Source organism: Peromyscus maniculatus, chromosome 6 (assembly GCF_049852395.1).
Source record: "Peromyscus maniculatus bairdii isolate BWxNUB_F1_BW_parent chromosome 6, HU_Pman_BW_mat_3.1, whole genome shotgun sequence".
Taxonomy (NCBI): Eukaryota; Metazoa; Chordata; class Mammalia; order Rodentia; family Cricetidae; genus Peromyscus; species Peromyscus maniculatus.
This window is the reverse complement of record NC_134857.1, coordinates 123,158,086-123,181,016: the sequence shown is the minus strand read 5'-3', so window position 1 is coordinate 123,181,016 and position 22,931 is coordinate 123,158,086.

Sequence of the window (22,931 nt, the reverse complement as noted above, 5' to 3'; positions counted from 1 at the left end):
ATGGGGCTGCTGCGAGGACTTCCACTAATCATGCAGCACCACCAACCAGCTTGATGCCTTCAATCGAGGATACTTGAGAATAAAGGCCACTACCTTGTCACCTTGAAAGAAATCCTCTAGAAATAGACCCCTAAAACATAAGTAGCTTCAATAAAGCTACTTTGTGAAAACAGTTGACTCTTTACCCAGGATTTTGCTATATTGGCATTGAAAGCCTCCTACTCTGCCCCACAAGGTAACACTGTTTAAAAGCACACACGCGACCCACATGAAATGCAATATTACTATATAGTTTTGAAATGATATTTTCAAATTTGCTTTTGAAATAATTTGGTTCCAAGTCACTGGCTTGATTCACAATTTGTTATGAGCTCTCAGAAATCATAAATGTGGAGTTGAAAATTTTACAAAGTGAGAAAACATAAACTCATGAATTTTCAAACAGTGAAATTTTAGTGAATATTAAATTTAACAATTAGGTTGACATAATGTCATATGAAAGCATTTTGTAGACCATTTATTAACATCTGTACTACAGTTTTCATTTTAGTACTTTGAAGTCAACTTTCCTTTTAAGAAAAAGGCTTCACCTTAGCTCACATCTTAGCAGGGTGTTCAATCCAATGTTGCTTTTCATAACAGTATAAATACAACAAGAAATATATTGTTTGATGGATCCTCGTGGTAGATACAAAGTAGAGTATTTCAAAGTTTCCCTAATTAGTGATCTCTTACTAGGGCCCAGAAATATCAGGGAACCCAAGGAACTTTAAGACAATGTACAGGATAATGCAGCTGTATCCAGCTGGGCAAGTATGACCCCACAGACAAGTGTGCTTTCATGCCCTATATTAAACCACCCCTTTCCTATCTGTTCCAAGAGAAATTTCTTAATAAATCAGAGTCATCAAGAATGAAAAGAAAATGCAAGGAAAAGAAACGTAAGAGGTTGGTTTTTTTTTTGTTTTTTTTTTTTTTTTTTTTTAGTTTCAGTTTTCATTTGGAATTCTCAGATATGTTGGCATCTTTCCCACATACTTCCTTTCCTTTCTTCCTATCATTGTCTCAAGAGAACAACATCAGTATGTTGGGAGGGGTGTGAGTGCAAGCAGTGCCCCCGCCCCGGGAGGGGCCTCACTCTCCCTGAATGGCAGGTAACAGCATCAACTTTACAACAAGCTCACTAACCTGCTCACTCTTCCTCACTGGCACCTGGCTCCAAACCTCTGGGATTATTAAGCAAATGTTGCATCAACTTATAGTTGTGGAGGCTCCTTGCTGAGCACTCTCTGTGACTCCAGACAAACGCTACTTCTCAGGCTAAATGCTATTTATTTTATTGTATTGTATTTTCTTGCTGTTATACAACGGTATCAACTTTATTCTCATGTTCCATAAGGTACGATGTCTATATATGTGTGTCTGTATGCATGTATGTGTATAGTTGGTTTGTATTTATCATAGTCAGGCCAATTCAACTTATCTAGCCTCTCACATTTTCAGAATTAGCCATATTTGTGAAAAGGATAAAGCTTCAATTTTAAAGAGCCTTTTTCGTTCTTAAACCGTGTATAGAATATGCCTTTTGGCTCTTCCTTGTGTAAATAATGTGTAAAATAATCAAAGTACCATCACGACCTGACAGCTCAGGCCTTTGATGAATAGGGCTTTATGTGGGATTATCATATGACATTTCCAGACTAAATTATATTTATGAGTCATATAGACTACTATTGCATTATTATCCCTCAGTGTAGAGCCTGTACATTCTGCAAGGACTGGAAGAAAAGCCAGAGACTGGGGACTGGATGCCCTTTGTTTTTCAACGTGAAACTTCAGAAATTAAAAAGGTGAGTAGGGAGAGAAGTCATCTATTCATCTATTGATGATATTCCCTCGACTGTTCAGCTGAGGTTCTTGCACCTCTGTAGGGAATTTGGGGTCCTGTATTGTCCTTTAGGTTCTATTACTTTATAGAATTAAAGTGAACATGTTCAGGAACTTTTGGAGATGAATTAATATCTCTCTCTCTCTCTCTCTCTCTCTCTCTCTCTCTCTCTCTCTCTCTCTCTCTCCTCTCCAGATGAGAGAACTAACAGAGTAGAAACAGAATTCAAATCTCCCAACTCTGTGCAGTGCTTTTCCCCAATCATAAAGATTGCCTAGATAACAAGTCAAATGTATGTAGATCAAAGCGCCAAGACAATAACACAGAAGCAAAGCAAAACTCTCCGGTTTTCAAAAGGACATATTTATAATCAGTCATTTTGGAAAATACTGTGGCATGTTCACATTATTTTTACTTTATAAAATTCACAAGATATTTCCTCATTTGACATTGATATATCATTATTTTTATCATCTATAAGACAGAAAGACAGAAAAATGAGTACTATTCTTCAGTCTCTTTTTTGTAAGACAGAATCCTCAGAGGAGTTCGATGTGGGTCCTTGAGGATTCCCATCATAGTTGTTCCCCTATGGGCTGTAGCTTGTCTGGTCATATCACCACCTCCAAGCCTGGTCTACTTGCTTCTGGGGTAGTTAGAGAGAGGAAAAGCTTATCATTACCTCAAGGAGTGCATAGGTTTGTGGTATGACGGTAAGAACTCTAGTTCTAAGCTCCTTTGGACCATTGTTCTGAACTCAGCATCTGATGGTTTCAACAGGTAAGATGGCTATGTTGTAAAACACAGATGTCATAGTTGCTTTCTAGAAAAATCTTATAATTCACTTATAAACCTGGGAATCATTGGGAAATTCCAATACAATGAAGAATTGCTGTGCTAGGATACAGAATAAAAGTCTTTATCCAAAACCTCTCTAGACAAACAAAGATGATCCTACAGTCGACACACATGGAGTTGTCTATGTCATTGAAACAAGATAACTTGGCCTGCAATGAAATAAAATATAGCACAAGAAAATAGTCTGCCCCAATAGGACAAAATGTCTATGGTGGATAATTAGAGTCCTTCAGTGAAACACGTTCCAAAGCTTTTCAGTTATTGAACAGGCATTCCTAGGAACCTGGTGTCAGGATCCTTTGGTTCCTTCAGCCTGGGCTCATATTCCATAAACCAAAATATTAAAAAAAAAACATGTTGCATTGTCTATCTTCAAAAATTCATTAATATCAGCATTGCTGCCCCCCAATCTCAACATTATCCATATTCAAATCCTTTCACTAAAAACAGTACAAATACCAAACCTGAAATCCATCACAGAATGTACAAAGTCATCTAACCCAAAAGAACAAGCAAGGCACAATGCCAATTTGGGAAAGGAAAGGCAAGCAAACAAGAGAAGCTACACTTCTTCTGACCTGTGCCTGCTTCTCCGAACATGTAAGTCAGTCTTCAGGGCAGGTGTTTCTCCAATTCACTAGAGGAAGTAAAAAAAATATGGTCAAATGATGGGGATCCCATGAGCTCAGATTTAATGCTAATGCCTTAGATGATTTAGTTGAATAGTGAAACTAAAATGGGAGATTTCATGCACACTGTTGACATAGCAAATGCTCTAACTTAGCAAATGCTGAATTTTACCTGAACCAATTTAGAGTATTGGTGTTCATTTGGAGAATCTCTGTTCATCTTCAATTATTTTTAGAAAATAAAAAATATTTAGGCAACAGAATTGGAGGGCTCCTCATGGTGATCTTTAAAGGTAATGCAATTTAAAAAAGACAGGGGACTTTACCAAGCAGAGAACTCTCTTGTGTTCCTAATCATATGCAGATGCAGATATTGCTCACTGTAATGAAATAATGATACCTTATTTTCTGGCATTTCATTGACAAGTAATAAGAAAGATGTCTAAATGGGTGTGGCAGGGTGAGGGTTAAATCTGATTGTAATTAGATTGCAGTATGCATGGCCGTGTGGTTAATAGTAAATTTCCCTTGATTAACTGGCCCTGTTTGTTAAGAGCTCCTATTAACATTAGAGCTATTCATGTTGGCTGTGGAGACACACCATGGACCAGTGCAAAATTAATGAAGGCAGGTACACATGCTGATTAGAATGTGGCAGTTTAATAAACTCTTTCAACATTAAATTATTTAATGCATTCATACTCATGCAGGCTATTCGATGGTCAGCTTGACCACCTATGTGTTAATATTGGGAATTGAAATGCAGAGAGTGGAAGAGATATAGTGGTGTATGAGGTAATTAGCTCTCATGTCTGATAAATGGGGCAATACCTATGTGTGCGCATGTTTTAGCACGCCACGAATGGCGCTTTCATTAGTGAGAATCTTCTGCAGATTTTATAAATGTTTAGTTTGATTTTTACACCATAAACAGTGGGTCTGCACTATCAGTGGAATATTTGAGGCAAATTTCAAGTCAGCTATGAGGTAAGCTGTCTTGTTAAAATAAATGGGTGACAAAAATTAGATAGGAAGCTTATCAATAAACATCTCCAATCTGGGCATAATCTCTTTCTATCATATAGGAAAGACAGTATAAAAATATAAATGATTTCAGTATGTGAGTGCAAATACCTATTAGATTTTGAGCAAAATAACAAACTGTTACATTTGTACTGTGCCATATAGTTTACTTGATGTGGGAATATCTTTTATTTTATTTAATCATAGGCATTTTAGGCAGGTAGTGTTTTAGTAGTGGCCAACTTGAATCTAAAAATTGCAGTTCTTATAACTCAAAGTCCAGAGCTTTCAGCACAATTCCTTGGCTTCCACAGACTTAGTGTATGCAACAGTGTTACTTACAAAGGAAATTTTAGCCAATGCTGAGAATTCAAGGAGCTTAACATCTCTATGAAGAGGGTGCTACTTACATTCAGTAGAAACTGAAAAGAGAAAATTTCTGTTTGAAAAATATCCAAATATAAACAGGCATTTTAAATGACTTCCATTTTGTCCAGATGCTAAGATATTTTCTGACTGTATTTTAGGACTTTCTTGAGGCTTAGTTTGCCATGCTAGAACAATCCAGACTTGGCACTTTGGATACAGCATGAAAAATGTGAACAGTGTCAGTTGTAGGTCTACTGAATCACATGACCACCCACTGTGAAAGTGAGCTCTGGGAGGACAGAGCTCTTTAATGAATTTCTCATTCTAGAAAAAGGTTCTTTGGCCCCTGCCACCTGGAGTTCTTCTCCCATTCTTTAGGATCCAGCTGAAGGAAAAAGGAGAACTGATTCTTAATCTAATCAAATGAGAGAGTACCAAGAATGTCTGTAAAGATGAATCCACAGGATACAAGAAAAACATATCTATGTTCCAGCCCTGAATGACTTTGTGAAGAAGCAGTCTGAGTGAGTTCTCAGTTGACTTCCTTGGGCTTTTATCTGTTCATGTTCGACTTGAGGGAAGTGAAATCTCAAGCCCCTCACAATGCTACCAGGACATTTCCATCATTCCTCATTAGGAGGAAGAACTTCAATCATCCTTTTTGATTATCACTCTGAGGACTAATGGAGCCACCGATTTTTGAGGCTGACAGAAAAAAAAATCCTGTGAACAGCTTACTCTGCAATCTCCTTTCTCTGTAGGCCTTAGGGGTAAAGCAGGGCTTTTGGGGCCTCCAGTTTCTCTATGGGTCTCAGCCATCCTGGATGGTCTGACTGAATTCCTACAGTCCCCCCACCTCCTTTGGCTAGCATCAAAGGATGATGTGGTCATGAATTAATATTTTCCTCTTGGGTAGCAATTACAATGTTGGTTGCAGTATCATTGATTCTTTTGTCCTTATTGCTTCCTTTGAACAATGAAGACTGTTATTGATGTCTGGCACTTACTTCTGAGAGGTGGTGGGCAGCTATGTGAACATTGTCGCTTATGATAGGCTTCCCACAACACTGTCCTGGTGTCTATGAATTCTGAAAGATGCAAGCGCTGACTGCCATTGTTGCTCTTCCATTTGTCCTAGTCATGGTGTGAACTGACAAAATGGGTCATGTTATACTCTACATCTAGCAGAGCATTTATGCAATTATGAGCACAACCAATTCCAATTATGTGAATATATTCCACCAACATTATGGGGGAAAAAACCCCCACTGTTTCCACCCAGCTAAATTATTCATCCTAAAGTAAAAGCATAGACTGAAAACCACTCAAACCAGACCTTACCGTTTCTTTACCCTTTCAACATTTGCCTGCTTTATAAAACAAGTATGAAGAAACATTTTAGCTGAATACCTGAAGTGGGAAAACTTGACTCGCCAAAGAAGGCAAACTCACACCCTTCATGCAGGATGAGCTCATAACAGCATTGATCATTAAGCCTTGAAAATGGGGGGATCAGACAGCTGGGGTAATGACATGTGGTAAACATAAAATTACAGCCTTGGAAATCACACGTATTGTTTTCAAAATTCCTTTACAGGCTCGGGTAATTTTCTCAGCAATGTCATTTCCTCTGCATCTTCTAAGGTGTTCTATTTACTACTTAGAATTTGGAATTCATGTAACCTTCAGGACAACACAGCGAACAACTAATTTTTTTCTCTGTTTTCTTCATTAGGAAACTATATCTCAGATCATATGGAAACAGAAGGACAGAGGTAGAAAGGAGATTTAGAAAATTTAGGGATGTTAAATTTAGAAAATCTTAGGGGTGTTAGCTCCTGTTAAAATTCCAGTGTGTCTACTGGCCATTTTGAATTCTTTTATGTTATAAATAGGAGAGCAGATTTTGAGCAATTGGTATGAAACAAAATTATGACAGTCTCTCATTATGTTTCGAATTGATCACATGTTAAAAAAGTATGTTTTGAGTATTTGGAGCTAATATGTTATGTTTTACCAGATCCTTTTGATTTTTAATGTGTGCCTACTAGAAAATTATGTATATAGTATGTGCACATAAACACACACACTACATATATTACATAGGTGGATGTATACATATTTATATTTGTGCCATATTTAATACTATTAACAGTATTTATATACATTCTCCATTAAAGAATTTATTATCCTATTTGTTTTACACTTTTCCCAGACAAAATAACTTCCTTTTCAATATGAATCTCATTTTAAGGAGAAATAAAATACCACAAATCAAAAGTTTCCAGAATTAGCCATCTTCCTTTCTTTAAGTTTCAGAACCTGATGTAGGATTCCAAGTAACTGTCTATAAATATTAATTATAAAATCAAGTTGGTTGATTTACATGATTTTTCCATGGAACTTCTCTGATTTAGCACAACTTACCATGAAGAAATCTATCAAAGGTTGGGAATTCTTCCCACTTCCTCATCTGTGATGTCTGGCTCCACAGCCATGCTGAGAGGTCTTTAGGAATGGGCATTATGTGTTCGCTGTCAGTTTTGTAGACCTGAGCATAAGAAGAGTTCTTAGAGAACACAGCATTGGGAAGCCCAGATTTCAGCCTCAAATCACTAGTGAGAATGTTTCTACTGGAGAAGAAACAAGAAACATTCTTCAGGAAATGTAAGAAAACAAGTAATTTCATGCACAATTGTACAAATTATCTGAGGACAACTATTACCAATTCTGATTTGCTTAAGTTATTTTTCAAACAGAAGCATCCCTCAGAGGTGGGGGGAGATAAAATTAAGTTTTCTATATGTGTCGCTGGCTGACCTAGTGTAGCTTCTAAAAAATGAGTAAGTCAGCAGGTAGTATGAGCTAGATGCATGAGGAAAACATTTTAAATTACAGTGAAAGCTACAACAAATATAGTGTTTACAAATTATACACTTGAATATTTACCTTTTCATGATGGGGAGATGACACGTAAGAAATATAAACAATAAAACACCTGGGCTATAAACAGTGATAGACATAGGAGGAGTTAATTAAACATATTAGACTTAGGTTTAGCTCATGATGGTAGATGTTAAAGAAGAGTGAGACAGGCAGATGGGGCAGATGCCTTAAGATGCCACTTAGAGGCTTCAGTGGGATTTGAGAGGTGGGTGCACACTGTTTTCTTAAACAATGAACCAAATAGAAAAATCCAACTTTTAACTTTTTAAAAATGGGAAAAACAACAGTGTTTTTCTTTTAAAAAAAAATCCTCACCTCTAGCTAAAACCAGCTGAATTTTAAAACCAAATTTGGCAGGCACTTGACGGCATGCTTTTAGCATGATGTTTTAAAGATTCAACTAGGAGCAATCTTTAGACATTAATGGAGGTCACATGGCAAATTCCACTCACACAACGAAGTTGTCAGCCCATCTCTCCAAATATGTGTCTTAAGCTCTAGGCTGGATGGATACAAAAAGACATTCTTATTCTCCCTCCTCTTCTTTGAGTTCTAAGAACACCCTTGAAATGCTTCGGCAGTACAGCTAATTCCTCTCTAATATATTTTACTGGCTTTGGTGCTCAACTTAATTTAAATCAGTAGACTAAGCCAAGTGGATCTAGGTCGTTGTAATGTTCCATTAGGAAGCTCTGATCCATTTGTAGCTGAGGTATACCTAAATTCATTAACATTTACTCAATAGGCTTCCAGCAGGTGACTTCAGGATAGGAAACAGATGCATCTGAATGTCACCTTAACACACATGTGATGATTATAGAATTTTTCTGTCCATATAACATTGCTACATCCATTCTAAGGAATGCAGATAATGGCATGAGTTTAATTTCATTTTCAATACCACAAATTACACAGAAATGTTCTGAGAGCCTTTGACAGCTAGATGAATCCAAACTTCACACAGGTGCAGATGGGATGACCTCAATGGCTCTCTAAGTGCTCATCACTGAGACTAAATGAAGTATGACTCAAAACACTAAACCACCGAGAGGGCACTCAGAGGTTGTGGGTTCTAATCCCTATATCAGTAAGATGACTTGAGGCAAGACTTTTCTAGGACTGAGAAGTCAAAAGAAGCCCTCCAAGTGCTAGGCTCCTGAACCAGGTCAAGAAACTTATTGGAGGCCTGTAACCTCAAGCGTGGGCTTGAGGATCTCGAAGAGATCCACCCCTTTTACCCAAATATCTTTTTTTAATTGAAGAGGCTAAAGGAAGCTAAACAAGCCAGAAACAGTCAACATATGAATGAAAGAATGCTAGGTAATGCTAAAAAAGGCTCAGAGAGAATTCCAGGATCTCAGGGAAAGGAAAGGCCCATGAGCTTAGTAAATAGACAAGAGCCTTCAGGAGACACCATGATGAAAGAGAATGAAAATATAACAAAGAGCCATGGACTTGACTCATCCTAAGACAGCAGATCTTTAGCCATGCATCTCAAGCTTTATCAAATATGAACTCATGGTCTATCAAATTCAAAATTTCAAGGAAACAAGTAAGCCACAAACAGGTAAGAATTCTAAATGCTACAGAGTCCAGAAGTGAGTTCTTGGGTTGTTTGAATAAAGTCAAATAAAATGTCTCCAAAACATGTTCATGTAAAACAAAATCTGAGCTGCTAAGCATGTCTGTGAGGAAATGACTGTTATCTACATACTGCATGAGTTTAGAGCCGAAGTCAGAGGTTAGGGCTTGACCAAATAGATGTGGCCGTCTTGGAATCCCTGTGGCAAAACAGTCCAGATCAACTGCATAGAAAGGTGAGTGTCAAGGTCAGTCCAGGTGAAGGCAAAGATATTTTGAGACTGAGAAGAATAGAAAAGAAACGTCCTTGAGATACAGAAGTAAGAAATGGGAGGTTCCTGAAGGGATAGTGGAAAGGAGTGTATAAGGATTTGGGGACCACAGGATAGAGGGGACCACTGCAGAATTAATGAGCCAGAGGTCTTGAACCAGGTGGTAGGTTCCATTAGACTTTTTTACTGCAAGTATAGGGATGCAAAAGGAGAAAAAGTTGGGTGAAGTAGCTTTTTTAGAAGGTCAGAGATGATAGGCTTAAGTCCCCTAAGGCTCTGTAGTGAGAGAGGGTACTGAGCTTGGGTGAGGTACGGAGTAGGGTCCTGAAAAACTGGATAACAATAGGGGAATGATGATTAGCAATGGAAGGGTTCTGGGTGTCCCAGACTTTGGGGTCCACCTGAGAGGCTGGCAAGGGAAATGACATGTTAGAGCTAGTGAGCTGGGTGGCTAGCAGGAGGAGTAGAGGAGCTGCTGGTGAGTCTGAGGACAGGCAAATTGGGGGAGCAAATGAAATGGAAGCGCCTACCTTAGCTAAAAAAAAATCTCTTCCCATTAGGGGAACAGAGCAAGCTGGAATGACCAAAAATGTGTGGGTAAGAGGGATACACCCCTGAAAATACAATTAGGTGGTAGGGTCTGTAAGGAAGGTAAGTCTGTCCCCCTACCCCAACAATAGGGAGATGAGAAGGAGAGGTGAGACTCTAAAACTCCTTCAGGTATGAGTAAGTTGCCTCAGTGTCCAAAAGGAAGGAAATGTATCACCTCAATACTGTAATGGCTACTCTATGTTCTCTGTGGAAGATGATGTTGTTGGGTCTGAACCTGGGTACCTTCAATTGTCCATCGCCAAGCCTAGGAGATCAGCTGGAGCATGGTCTTCATTTGATGTCCCCATGCCACGAGGTGTACTGGGACAATCAACTGACGGATGTCCCCCTTGGTGGCACTTTGGACATGGCCCAGGTGACCCACAAAGGACAGGGCAGGTATGAGCCTAATGGCCTTCTTGACCACATTTCAAACAGGGACCTTGGGGCCCTCAGGCGGCCGGTCAGATAGCCTTGGCCAGCACTTGGCAGTTTTGTTTACGGGCTTTCTCATCTCTCCCATGGTACACCTTAAAAGCCAGCGCTAAAACTTCTGCCTGTGGGGTCAGGGGATCTCTCTCCAGATGCTTAAATTTGGCCCTAATGTCGGGGAAGCTCTGTGAGATGAAATGGTTCCTAAGGAGCTCTCTAACCTTTGGGCTCTCAGTATCTAGATTAGTATATTGTGAGAGAGCCTTTGTAAGTTGTTCTAGAAATGGAGACCCATTTTGTTTTTTGTCCTGAACTATCTTTTGAAGCTTTCTATAGTTTACTGGTTTGAGGGCAGCCTCATAAAGACCTGCTAAGAGGCAGGTTGTGAACTGATCCCTAGCTTGAGTGCCACCTGGGGTATTATAATCTCATTGTGGATCCTGGTCGGAAACTGCTTTTGCTTCGGGAGGATGTGCTGCAGTAATCTGGTGGACCTCGTATACGTGTATCCTAGCCTGTTCCCAGACTTGTCTGCACGCCTAAGGAAGTAGGTTGTTAGTAAGGATCATGTATATAACATGAAAGGTGAGACTATGGGATTGGGTTATGTACTGGAATTATTTAACAAAGAAAGTAGAATTACACCTATAACAACTCAGATTTCTCTCTGTCTGAGAGAGTTCTGCCAGTGAGAAAGGGACATGTACCTTAAACAGTCCATCCACTCCAGCTACCTCTTGCCAAGGGAGGATGGCTGCCGGTTGGTTTAACTAGACGGGGGTTCCTTAGCAGCTCAAGAATGTGTGACAGGAGGAGTAACGGTGGGAGCCAGAGTTGAGTGGTTAGAGCAGCCTGATATCAAAGAGGAGGAAGGGGCTGGAGGAGCCGAAGAAGGAACAGTCACTGGAGAAGAAGGAGTGGGAGGTTGGAGAGGCTGGGGTTTATTAGCAGCATCTAAAGCAGTAGTGAGGGCGTCCTCAGGTTCAGGTTGCATAAGTAGGGGCATGAGGGCAGGTGAGAAGGAGTCAAGGAGAGAGGGTTTGGAGCTGAGATAGAAAAAGGCCTGGGTAGAAGGTAACTCTTTCTATTTGCCCATTTGGTGACAGACGTTAGATAATTCCTGTAAAATATTGGGGTCCAATGAGCCATTAGGTGGCTATTTTTTATTGTTAACTAAGGGTTATATAGGCTTTTTTTTTAGTGTAGAGGAAGATAAGTTTACAAGTCTTTAAGTAGGGCGTTAGGCTGAGAGGTTTGAGGATTTCCAAAAGGCATCCCAGAGCATGGATTACGTAGGATGTAAGGCCCTGGAGTGACAAAGCATTTTGCCTGGTTGCTGGACAGCACATGTGTGGTTATGTAGCTGGAAAGTGGGTAGGAATGATGACAGTGACTAGGCTGACTTAACTGAGGCAGAAGACCAACCCCAAATGGGAATAACACCATCCCACGCCTAGTGTTTTGAACAAAATAAAAAATAAGTTGAGCACCAGCATTTATCTTTTCTGACTTTTACCTGTGGATACAATGTAACCAGACATGGCATACACCTGACTCTGCACCTTCCCCATTCAAACAAACAAAATCCATATCTGAAAAGGATTTGGTGGTGATGCCTGTATTCCCAGAATGCAGGAGAGTGAAGAAGAAGAGCTATTAGCCAGCCTGAGCTACATGGTGATCCCCAGCCTATTGTGGCATATAGAGTGAGACTCTGTGTCAAAAAAGAATCTGAAGCAGATTTTATCTTAGCCTCAAAATCCTTTGCGGAATATATTGCTTATGCCTCTGTGGAGGACGCTATGGTCCATCGTAGGTAGATGGTTACAGGATCTGTATCTACAGAGTGCTCCTGGTCTCTAGGGAAAATGAGTAGCACACATCTTCACCCAAAACAAATGCAATAGCTTCCTGTTAGAGGGTAAGAGAAAGACAAGAGGGAAGAGGGAATGAAAGGCAGAACAGGGATGTAGGAAGAGATGGTGAGCAGGAGTATAATATGAAACATTAGCTTTAGTTCCTAAATAATGTCAGAGTGAACTGCACTCCCTAGCTCCAGAATCCCATGTGAGTGTGCTGGGAGAGTATACGCAGACTCAGAATAGTGTGTCCTCTTTTTTCAAATTTGATCTTTCATTCCTCCCATCCTTCAGCTATCTCTTTACCCCTCATCCTTCATCCTCCAACCCTTCATCCTTCCATACTCCATTCATCCCACCTCTCTCTGTGTTCTCTACTTAAACCACCACCTCACAAACTAACTCTATAACCTCAGAATCTCTCTTCTCATACCTCCCTCTTGTCTTCAAATAAATTCAGCTCTGTTTATGTTGTTCTGTGTCTTTTTAAATACAGTGGCAGTTTAGTCTTCCCTTAGTTCTTTTCCATTTTTCTCTTCCCCATTCCTCTAAACAGTAAGACAAGTTCTAATAGCTGAACAGTTAAAACAAGATCTTCCCTGTAAAGCAAGAGAAGGAAGAAAGGCTAACAATGTCTTCATATAAGATGATAGACAAAGACATGTATAGGATTATTATAACTAACATTGCTGGTGCTCCCTAGGTGCATAGCCATTGTTCCCAAAGTCTTGCACACATTAATCTTTCTAATTCTTTTCTAATTCTTACCTCATGAGATAACTACTATATCATTTTTATTTTGTAGAAGAGGAAAATGAAGTCCAGAAGGGCTTACTAATTTTCCCAGAGACACAAATATGAGTGAAGACCTTGTACTCAGCCACTAAAGAGAATGGTTGTCATGTGAGAAAAATGAATTGATGCATTAAGTATGGAAGTTGTCTTTGCAGGGCTAGGAAGGGGGATTATGGAACTTTGTGAGCAGAGAGAATGATGCCTGAAAAATAGGCCATGGTACAAGTTAATGACAAATTGCAGTATTGTCTAAGGTCAATTTCTACCTAGGTAAAGTTTTCTTAAAACTATATTTTTAAGCTGGGCGGTGGTGGCGCACGCCTTTAATCCCAGCACTCGGGAGGCAGAGCCAGGCGGATCTCTGTGAGTTTGAGGCCAGCCTGGACTACCAAGTGAGTTCCAGGAAAGGCGCAAAGCTACACAGAGAAACCCTGTCTCGAAAAACCAAATATATATATATATATATATATATATATATATATATATATATATATATATATATATATTTTAAGGTGAAACATTATTGAGAAGCCTATTTGCACTGGCTACCAACTAAATTAGAAATACAAGAGTCAAATACAGCAGAATGAGTTTATCAGAGTAAGCTAGATATAATGAGCTTGTTGTTTAGTTTCTATTGCTGTGATAAAATAACCCCACAAAAAGTAATATAGGGTAGAATTTGTCTTTAGTTTAGCTCACAGTTCCAGGTCACATTCTGTCATGACTGGGCATTTAAGGTGTCAAGAATTTAAAACAGCCGGTGACATCATATCCACAGTCTAGAACACAGAGAAATAAAATCACCCATGTTTAGGTGCCTGCTTGCTTTCTCCTCTCCTGTACAATTCAGGACTCCCCCTCCCTAGGGAATGGTGTCACCCACAGTTGTCCAAGTCTTCCCACTACAGTTAGTCATCAAAACAATCACTCACAGACATGTCCATAGGCCAACCTGATCTAGACAACTCTTCAATAAGACTCATCCTAGGTTGTGTCAATTGATAGTTAAAAACTTCTTCAACAAAGATAAAACTGCATATCAGTATGTAGAAGAACACAAATTGATGGTAATCTATCATTTTGCACAAAACTCAAGTCCAAGTGAATCAAAGACCTCAACATAAATCTAGTTACACTGAACCTGATAGAAGAAAAAATATGAAATAATCTCAAATGCATTGACACAGGAGACAACTTCCTGAACAGAACACCAGTAGCGCAGGCACTAAGATCAACAATTAATAAATGAGACCTCATGAAATTGAATAGTTTCTGTAAGGCAAAGGATACCATCAATAAGACAAAATGGCATAACCCCACATCTGGGCTGATTTCTGAAACATATAAAGAATTCAAGAAACTAGATATCAACAAACCAAGTAATCCAATTAAAAAATGGGCTACAGATCTAAACAGAGAATTCTCAACAGAAGAATCTCAAATGGCCAAGAAACACTTAAGGAGATGTTCAACATCCTTAGCCACAATGAAAATAAAAATCAAAATGACTCTGAGATTCCATCTTATATCCCTCAAAATGGCTAAAATCACAAGCTATAGCTAAAAATACAAGCTATAGTTCATGTTAGAGATGATGTGGAGGAAGGGGAATACTCTTCCATTGCTGATGGGAGTGTAAACTTGTACAGCCACTTTAGAAATCAGTGTGGCAGTTTCTCAGAAAATTTGGAATCAACCTACCAAAAGATCCAGCTATACCACCCAAAGAATGCTCAATCATACCATAGGGATATTTGCTCAACTATGTTCATAGCAGCTTTATTTGTAATAGCCAGAATTGGAAACAACCTAGATGTCCCTCAACTGAGGAATGGATAAAGAAAATGTGGTACATTTATACAATGGAATATTACTCAGCTATTAAAAATACCAGGAAATTTGAAGGCAAATGGATAGAACTAGAAAAAAGTCATCCTGAGTGAGGTAATTGCAAACTGAAAAAGACAAACATGGTGTGTACTTACTTATAGGTGCATGTTATCTATAAAATAAAGAATAACTATGCTACAATCCACAAACCCAGAGAGATTAGGTAACAAGGAGGAGGAGTGTATTGAAAGAGACTAATGGAAGAGGATGGGGCATTTTGAGGTCAGGTAAAAACCTGGCACAATGGAATCTCTCAGGGATCTACAAAGATGACCCCAGATTAGACTTTTAGCAGTAGCAGATCCATAGCCTGAACTGGCCATCTCCTGTGACCAGATTGGTGCCTCACCCAACTGTCATCAGAGAGGTGTCATCCAGCAATTGATGGAAACAGATGCAGACCCACAGCCAAACATTAGGCTGAATTCCAGGTCTCCTTCAGAAGAGGAGGAGGAAGGATTGTAGGAGTCAGAGGGGTCAAGGACACCACAAGAAAACTCACAGAATCAACTAGCCTGGGCTTATAGGTGATCACAGAGAATGAACCAACTACCAGGAAGGTTGCATGGGACTGACCTAGGCCCTCTGTGGGTATGTTCCAGTTGTGTAGCTTGGTCCTCTTGTGGGACTCCTAACAGTTGGAACAGGTGCTATCTCCAACCCTTTTATAGGTTTTTGGGACCCCACTTCTCATACTGGGTCACCTTGCCCAGCCTTAATCCATGGGCAGGTGCTTAGTCTAACTGCAACTTGATGTGCCATGTTTTGTTGATACTCATGGGAGACCTGCTCTTTTCTAAACAGAAACAGAGGACAAGTAGATTTAGGAGGGGGAACAGGTGGTGTGGGGGAGGGACTAGAAGGAGAGGAGGGGGGAGAAACTGTGGTCAGGATGAAAAACAAATAAATAGGAGAAAAACTGTCACAAATGATGCCTGCTGTAACACCCCAAGATCACAACCCTTTGCAGGTCTTGGAAGAGCTGCTAAGTAGAAGCAGCAATCATCCACGCCCTCAGTGTACTCTTAAAGGGGCACCTGAATTCTCTGTAGGTAACAAATGAAAGCTATGCTCATCCCCCAAGTCTCTACATTTAATAAGATTCCCAACCATTACCAATTTGTTCTACAAATTCAAGTAATCTTTTTATAATTGTTATTCTTTTTTAATATTCATATTTTCTCTTCTTCTGGTTCCATAAGGATTTACATTTTGTCAGATACCGAGTTTGACTGATAGAAATCATTCCCCTGTATTTATGAAACATTTTTCTGCTACATCCTAAAGTCTAGTAATTGGCTGTTATTAGTATTAATAGGAGTTACACGGCCACATTCTGCTGCCATGCATGAAAAGAAGTTACCCCTTAGGATTGAGCCTTAGTGTTAGCTTTAATAGGATGAAGTATAATTTCTCATACATAGAATTTTCAAAATGCAAAAGAGTTTAGGTTTGAAATAATAAAAAAGAAACTTTTGAATCTGTCATGTTTAGGATTGGAAATGAATAATAAGTGATGGCATTTTCATTAAAAAATGGGGATTCATTGGCAGTCACTTGCTGAACTAAATTGACAGGAGCACTCATTCCTCCCAGGGACTCTTACAAGTGGGTCTCCCAATGCCCCTCTTTGAATGAGCAGTGCCTCTAGCCACATTTCTTTCTATTAGAGCCCTGGCTTTGCCTTCACACCTCTATAGTACACATGGTTTCGATATCTGTAATACATGTCACTGACCTAAGTACACAGTGGAAATTACCCATCCAGACAAATTTTATCAGTGAATCTCATGTTGGGTTTTATTTCTGATGCAAAAATTAAAAGAATGGACATCTCACCCCGTCACTTGATACAATGCGTTACTTACATTGGGAGAATGGTTTTAAGTCTGCTGATAAGCAACTACTTATATGTATTTTAAAATAAGAGTTGATTATCAAGAAAGGTCATGTAGGATTCTTCCCATCTATCCAGCCCCCCCCCCAAAAAAAAAGGCATGGTTTCTCATATGCACATCCTCTGCATCCCTCTGTTACTGTCAGCAGTGAGGCTACTGAGAACCCTGCCTCAGCTATTCAGTGTTAGTATCTTCCATATTTTCAAACTTGATTCAACAATCATTCCATACCAAGGGACATACCATGCCTTTTGAAATGTTCAGTGCCTTTCAATAAAAATAGATGAAATAATTTTACATAAGCAAGTTTAAAATGTCAGGAGAACAGAATGGATCTATTTGAAATCATTCCTGAAACAAAATTTGATTTATGTCAATGGTGCATGAAAAACCGTGAAATAGCCAAGGAAACATTTTTGATATTACACGGTCCTTTTGATAGGAGGGTCAGTCTTAGATTTTTGAGACTTGGCATCCTAAAATAATATCAGTTTGTTAAAATATGTTAGAATATTTTCTAAGTGTTTGCTTTAAGCTAATTCAAAATGGAACACAGTAAACAAAATACGGTAATTCTCTACAGCATGTGAAGTTTTATCGATGTGCTTCATGGGGAGTTAGGTTGATTATTTTATAATCACCATAATTTTTTAAAATGCTCTGTAAGAGATTTTGGCGACGTCTCTATTGTGAACCATCTCAGTCTGAGTCCACAAATCTTTAAGCAAAGCTGCTCTGAAGACATGTGTTTCTTCTAGTCAATAAATGCGGGTGATTTTTAATGCATCCTGGTGACCAGAAGTTAAATAAAAAAAAAAAAACAGATTGAAAAATAACGTATTTTCATGTTTCTTGAGAAATTAGGAAGTGGCATATATCATGCAGGGAGGAGAAGAACACAACACAGACAAAGCCAATTCTGAGCAGAGTACACTTGGTTTTTTTAATGTGCTTGTCTTGCTCTGGAAAAATCATTGAATATTCACACTAATGCTATATTTTTAGGGATATGTCCTGAACTGTAACTGGATTCTGAGGAGTTTTTTTGTTTTTAATGTATTCTTGTTAAAAACTAAGAAAAATTTCCATTTTTTTCCTTTTATTTTATTTTACAATATCATTCAGTTCTACATATCAGCCACGGATTCCCTTGTTCTCCTCCCTCCTGCCCCCCTTCCCTTCCCCTTAGCCCACCCCCCATTCCCACCATCTCCAGGGCAAAGCCTCCCCAGAGGACTGAGATCAACCTAGTAGACTCAGTCCAGGAAGGTCCCGTCCCCTCCTCCCAGACTGAGCCAAGCGTCCCTGTATAAGCCCCAGGTTTCAAACAGCCAACTCATGCAATGAGCATAGGAGCCGGTACCACTGCCTAGATGCCTCCCAAACAGATCAAGGCAATCAACTGTCTCACCTATTCAGAGGGCCTGATCCAGTTGGGGGCCCCTCAGCCTTTGGTTCATAGTTCATGTGTTTCCATTCAGCAACATAGCAGGATACAAGATCAAATCAAAAAAAAATCAGTATCCCTCCTATATACAATGGACAAAGAAGCTGAGAAGGAAATCAGAGATACATCACCCTTTACAATAGCCACAAACAACATAAAATACCTTGGGGTAACACTAACCAAGCAAGTGAAGGACCTATATGACAAGAACTTTAAGGCCCTGAAAAAAGAAATTGAAGAAGATGTCAGAAAATGGAAAGATCGCCCATGCTCATGGATAGGCAGGACTAATATAGTAAAAATGGCAATTTTACCAAAAGCAATCTACAGATTCAATGCAATCCCCATCAAAATACCAAGGCAATTCTTCACAGACCTGGAAAGAATAATACTCAATTTCATATGGAAAAACAAAAAACCCAGGATAGCCAAAAGAATCCTGTACAATAAAACAACCTCTGGAGGCATCATGATCTCTGACTTCAAGCTCTACTATAGAGCTACAGTAATAAAAACAGCTTGGTACTGGCATAAAAACCGACATGTGGACCAATGGAATTGAATTGAAGACCCTGACATTAATCCGCACACCTATGAACATATAATTTTTGACAAAGAAGCCAAAAGTGTACAATGGAAAAAAGAAAGCATCTTCAACAAATGGTGCTGGCATAACTTGATATCAACATGTAGAAGGCTGCAAATAGATCCCTACCTGTCACCGTGCACAAAACTTAAGTCCAAGTGGATCAAGGACCTCAACATCCAGCTACTCTGAACCTGCTAGAAGAGAAAGTAGGAAGTAGTCTTGAACGCATTGGCATAGGAGATCACTTCCTAAAAATTTCCATTTTTAATGGAGATGCCCCTTTATCATTGTGACAACTTGTAATCAGACTAATATGGCCCAAAGACCATATTCAGCATCTTTTAAAGTGACTCTTACGTCCAGAATCTCAAAGAACTTACCCCAAACCCCCACATTATCGAGGTTTTAATATTTCAATATTTCTAAGAATGACACGATGTATAAAGGGCCTAGAGTGAGGTTGAAGCATTCCTCTCAGTGACATTGGGAAATAGAACATCTCTCCAGCAGTGCTAGCAGTTGACTGATCTATTTCCTTCTCATGAGTTGGAGAAAGTAGACTCAAACCAAGGAGCAAGTTACACCCAGAACAGAGAGCTGAGGGCCCTCATCTTGAGGTAAACTGAAATAAACCCCCCTAGCAGAATTCTAAAGCATGGCATTTCTTCAGGAGGTGGTGGACCAGTTTCTACTTCAATTCCACTACCTCTACCCTACTGCTGACTATTAGGTAGATAGTGTCCTATTCCATGACACTCTGAAACATCTCCCCTATATGTTGTATACTGGGTGTAGGTTAAGCACAATTTACAAAGGACACCCTTATTTCCTCTTTCCTCTGGCCGTGCCCCAGGCTTTGGTTCCATACAGTTCCAGGAGTGGGTAAAATGGAACTGTCCTACTTTCTGGTCATAATTCTGCTTTCTCTCGGGACCCACTTCAAGCCCATCTTCATGAGGAGTTCATCTTTTATCTCCTGGCAATATATGATTGGAGAATACTTCTGATGTAATAGACATATTTCCCCATTAATTCATATCACTGGTCACTTGCACCACTAACAAGCCATTTAAATGATAGTTTCTTAAATGTTGCATCTTCCCAACTAGACTGTAAGCATCTAGAAGAATAGAAGATTATTTCACTATGATATAACTTCAATGTACATGGAAGATTTTCATATGATGATAATTCAAAGGGGATTTGACATTATAAATCAAATATTTTAATAAAAGTTGCTCAAGGATAATATCAGAAGATACAAAGATTTTATCAAAGTGTGTCTCACATTTAAAGCAACTTCACACTTGAGAAAACACCACTGTAAAGCTAAATAAATCTCAACTACAGAAAGCTCTTAATGGTTTACTGAAGTAAATGTTGAATATAGAATCCTATTAAAATTTCTAGTCAATAAGCTGGGCCTCAAATCTTTCAAATGGGAAATTCTGGAAAGATATTAAAAAGTCACACATGTAAATGAGGAAAAGAGAAACAAATGTTTCAAATATTAGTAATGGATGGGTTTGAGGCTGGGGGTATGGCTAACTCAGTTGGGGAGTGCTTGCCTAACATGCATAAGGTCCTGGGATTAATTCCAGATTCTACAAGAATCAAAACAAGGTTTCAGATTTGATCCAATAAAAGATGTTCTTCTTGCTTTGGGGTCTTGGGTGGAAAATGAAAGTTGAGTTTCATGCAGAAAATTCATTTCTTTATTTCTTTAATTCATTTCTTATACATAGGTAGCTCAAAATACACTGCATGCCTTACCTGAGGCCAGTCATTATCACTGTCCTATGGAATCCATAGGCAGAGGTACTCAGAGAGAGAGAAAATCCATTGGGGAAAACGTTAGTAAACTGACTGCCAGAATACTGGACACCCCAGATCCTGGCCTCTCTTACCATGGCACATTCTATACTGGTATTTTGATGGTAAATGATGAGAAATATCATTTTTAAACAACTGCTAATGGTCTCGAAATCTGAAATTTTCTCAGATCTCTCTCTGTAGCAGGAATCTTAAAAGTTCTTATTAATAAAATCAAACCTGGAGCCAGGTATTGAGGTGAATGCTGGAAGATCAGAGAAGCAGAACAAGCCACAGCTACCTCACCTCAGCAGTTCCTCAGCTGATCCTGTTTCCTCAGACTGGAAGCCTCTGAGTCCTCATATCTGAATGGATCTCAGCTGAACTGTTGCTAGAAGCCTCCATGCCTTATATATCTTTCTGTTTTTGCCATCACTCCCTGGGATTAAAGACTTACTTCTTGGGATTAAAGGTGTGTGTCACCATGCCTGGCCATTTCCAATGTGGCCTTGAACTCACAGAGATCCAGAGGGATTTCTGCCTCTGGAATGCTAGGGTTAAAGGTGTGAGTGCCACCATTTTCTAGCCTTTGTATCTAGTGGCTGTTCTGTCTCTGACCCCAGATAAGTTTAATAGGGTGCACAGTATTTTGGGGAACACAATACTACCACATCTCTCCCTGTCTCCGTTGTTATTTAAGTCTCCTCAAGTGACCAACAGATTATTAGCCAACAGTCTCCTGCAGGATGACACCACCTGCCTCCTCCTTAGTCATAACTCCCTCACTCCTGTGCTATGTCAACCCAACTCACCAGCCTGAACTGCTCCTGTGCTCATTGCCATGGCCATGAAAAATGGAAAAATCTGATCCCATCCTAACTAGCCAATTTTCTTTTTCAACCATTAATATGCAAAACACTTTTAATAGCATCAGTTAAATTAGCCTTGACTTATCAGATCTGTCTTAAATGTCTGAAGGCATAAACTAGATGCTCAGTAAACACGTGTTAATTGATTAAATAATCTGAGATGTTTTTAAAAGTACAGTTAGGACCTGGTGAATTGATGTTTGTCTTGATAAGCAGCTTGCTCTGTTTCCACCCAACCTTCTATATGTAAATATGAATAAGTTCAATAGTTCTAAAGGGAAAACATCCACTGAGGCCCTTTTGCCTTTTTCCAAAACCACAGTGTTCTGAAACATGCCCTGAAGAGATTTGTCTCAGACAGAATTCTAAAGGCACTTCCATATTTAGAGGTGTTAAATTTATTTTGAATACCAAAAACTTAAGACCAAAGTACTCAAGTGTGTTTGCCTTTTTATGAGTCTTTCAACAGGTCAGACCCAGCAGTTGAATGTCTCAGGGTAATTAATGAATGCAAAATGTACCACTTGAGAATTTTAAGATAATCTGTAAGAAAAAGATGAAGAAGCTTCATATTCTACCTACTACACAATAAAGAAGAGATAAATTCCTCCACTGTGGAAAGTAGCTCCCAGTACAGTTGCTTGGAATGTGTCACACTGCAGAAGAGTTCTCACATGTCATCAGTATTTGTTTGTGGGGCAGGTCTTTAAAAATTTGCATTTCCCTGGTTACATTTCAACCTTAGATGGACAAACAGGCGAGCATCTGACAAAGAATCCCTTTCTGTTGACCCTGCAGATGTTTAGCTCCTATGTAGCTTGGTGCAATCAAATCCTACAAGAGCTGCAGTTGTACTCAGGGATAACTTCCTTGCGATTGGTCATATGCTCCATCTGCACACAGCAAGTCACCAGAATTTATTTATTTTTGTTACTTTTCAGTTAATTATCACAGGATCACTTCTAAGGTTAAGGAAAAAATTAGGAGTAAAACAGACAGTTGTTACCAGGCTATCGGTGGTGTAGAGGCCTGATTAGCTACTGCAGTTTCGTGACCAAACTTCACCATGGCACAGACAGACAACTGACATTTTGCCTTCGCCTGTATCTGTGGCCAGTGATAATTAACCTGAAGGTAAAGAACCAGTCATTTTCTTAATACAACAAGGCACCTCTTTCAA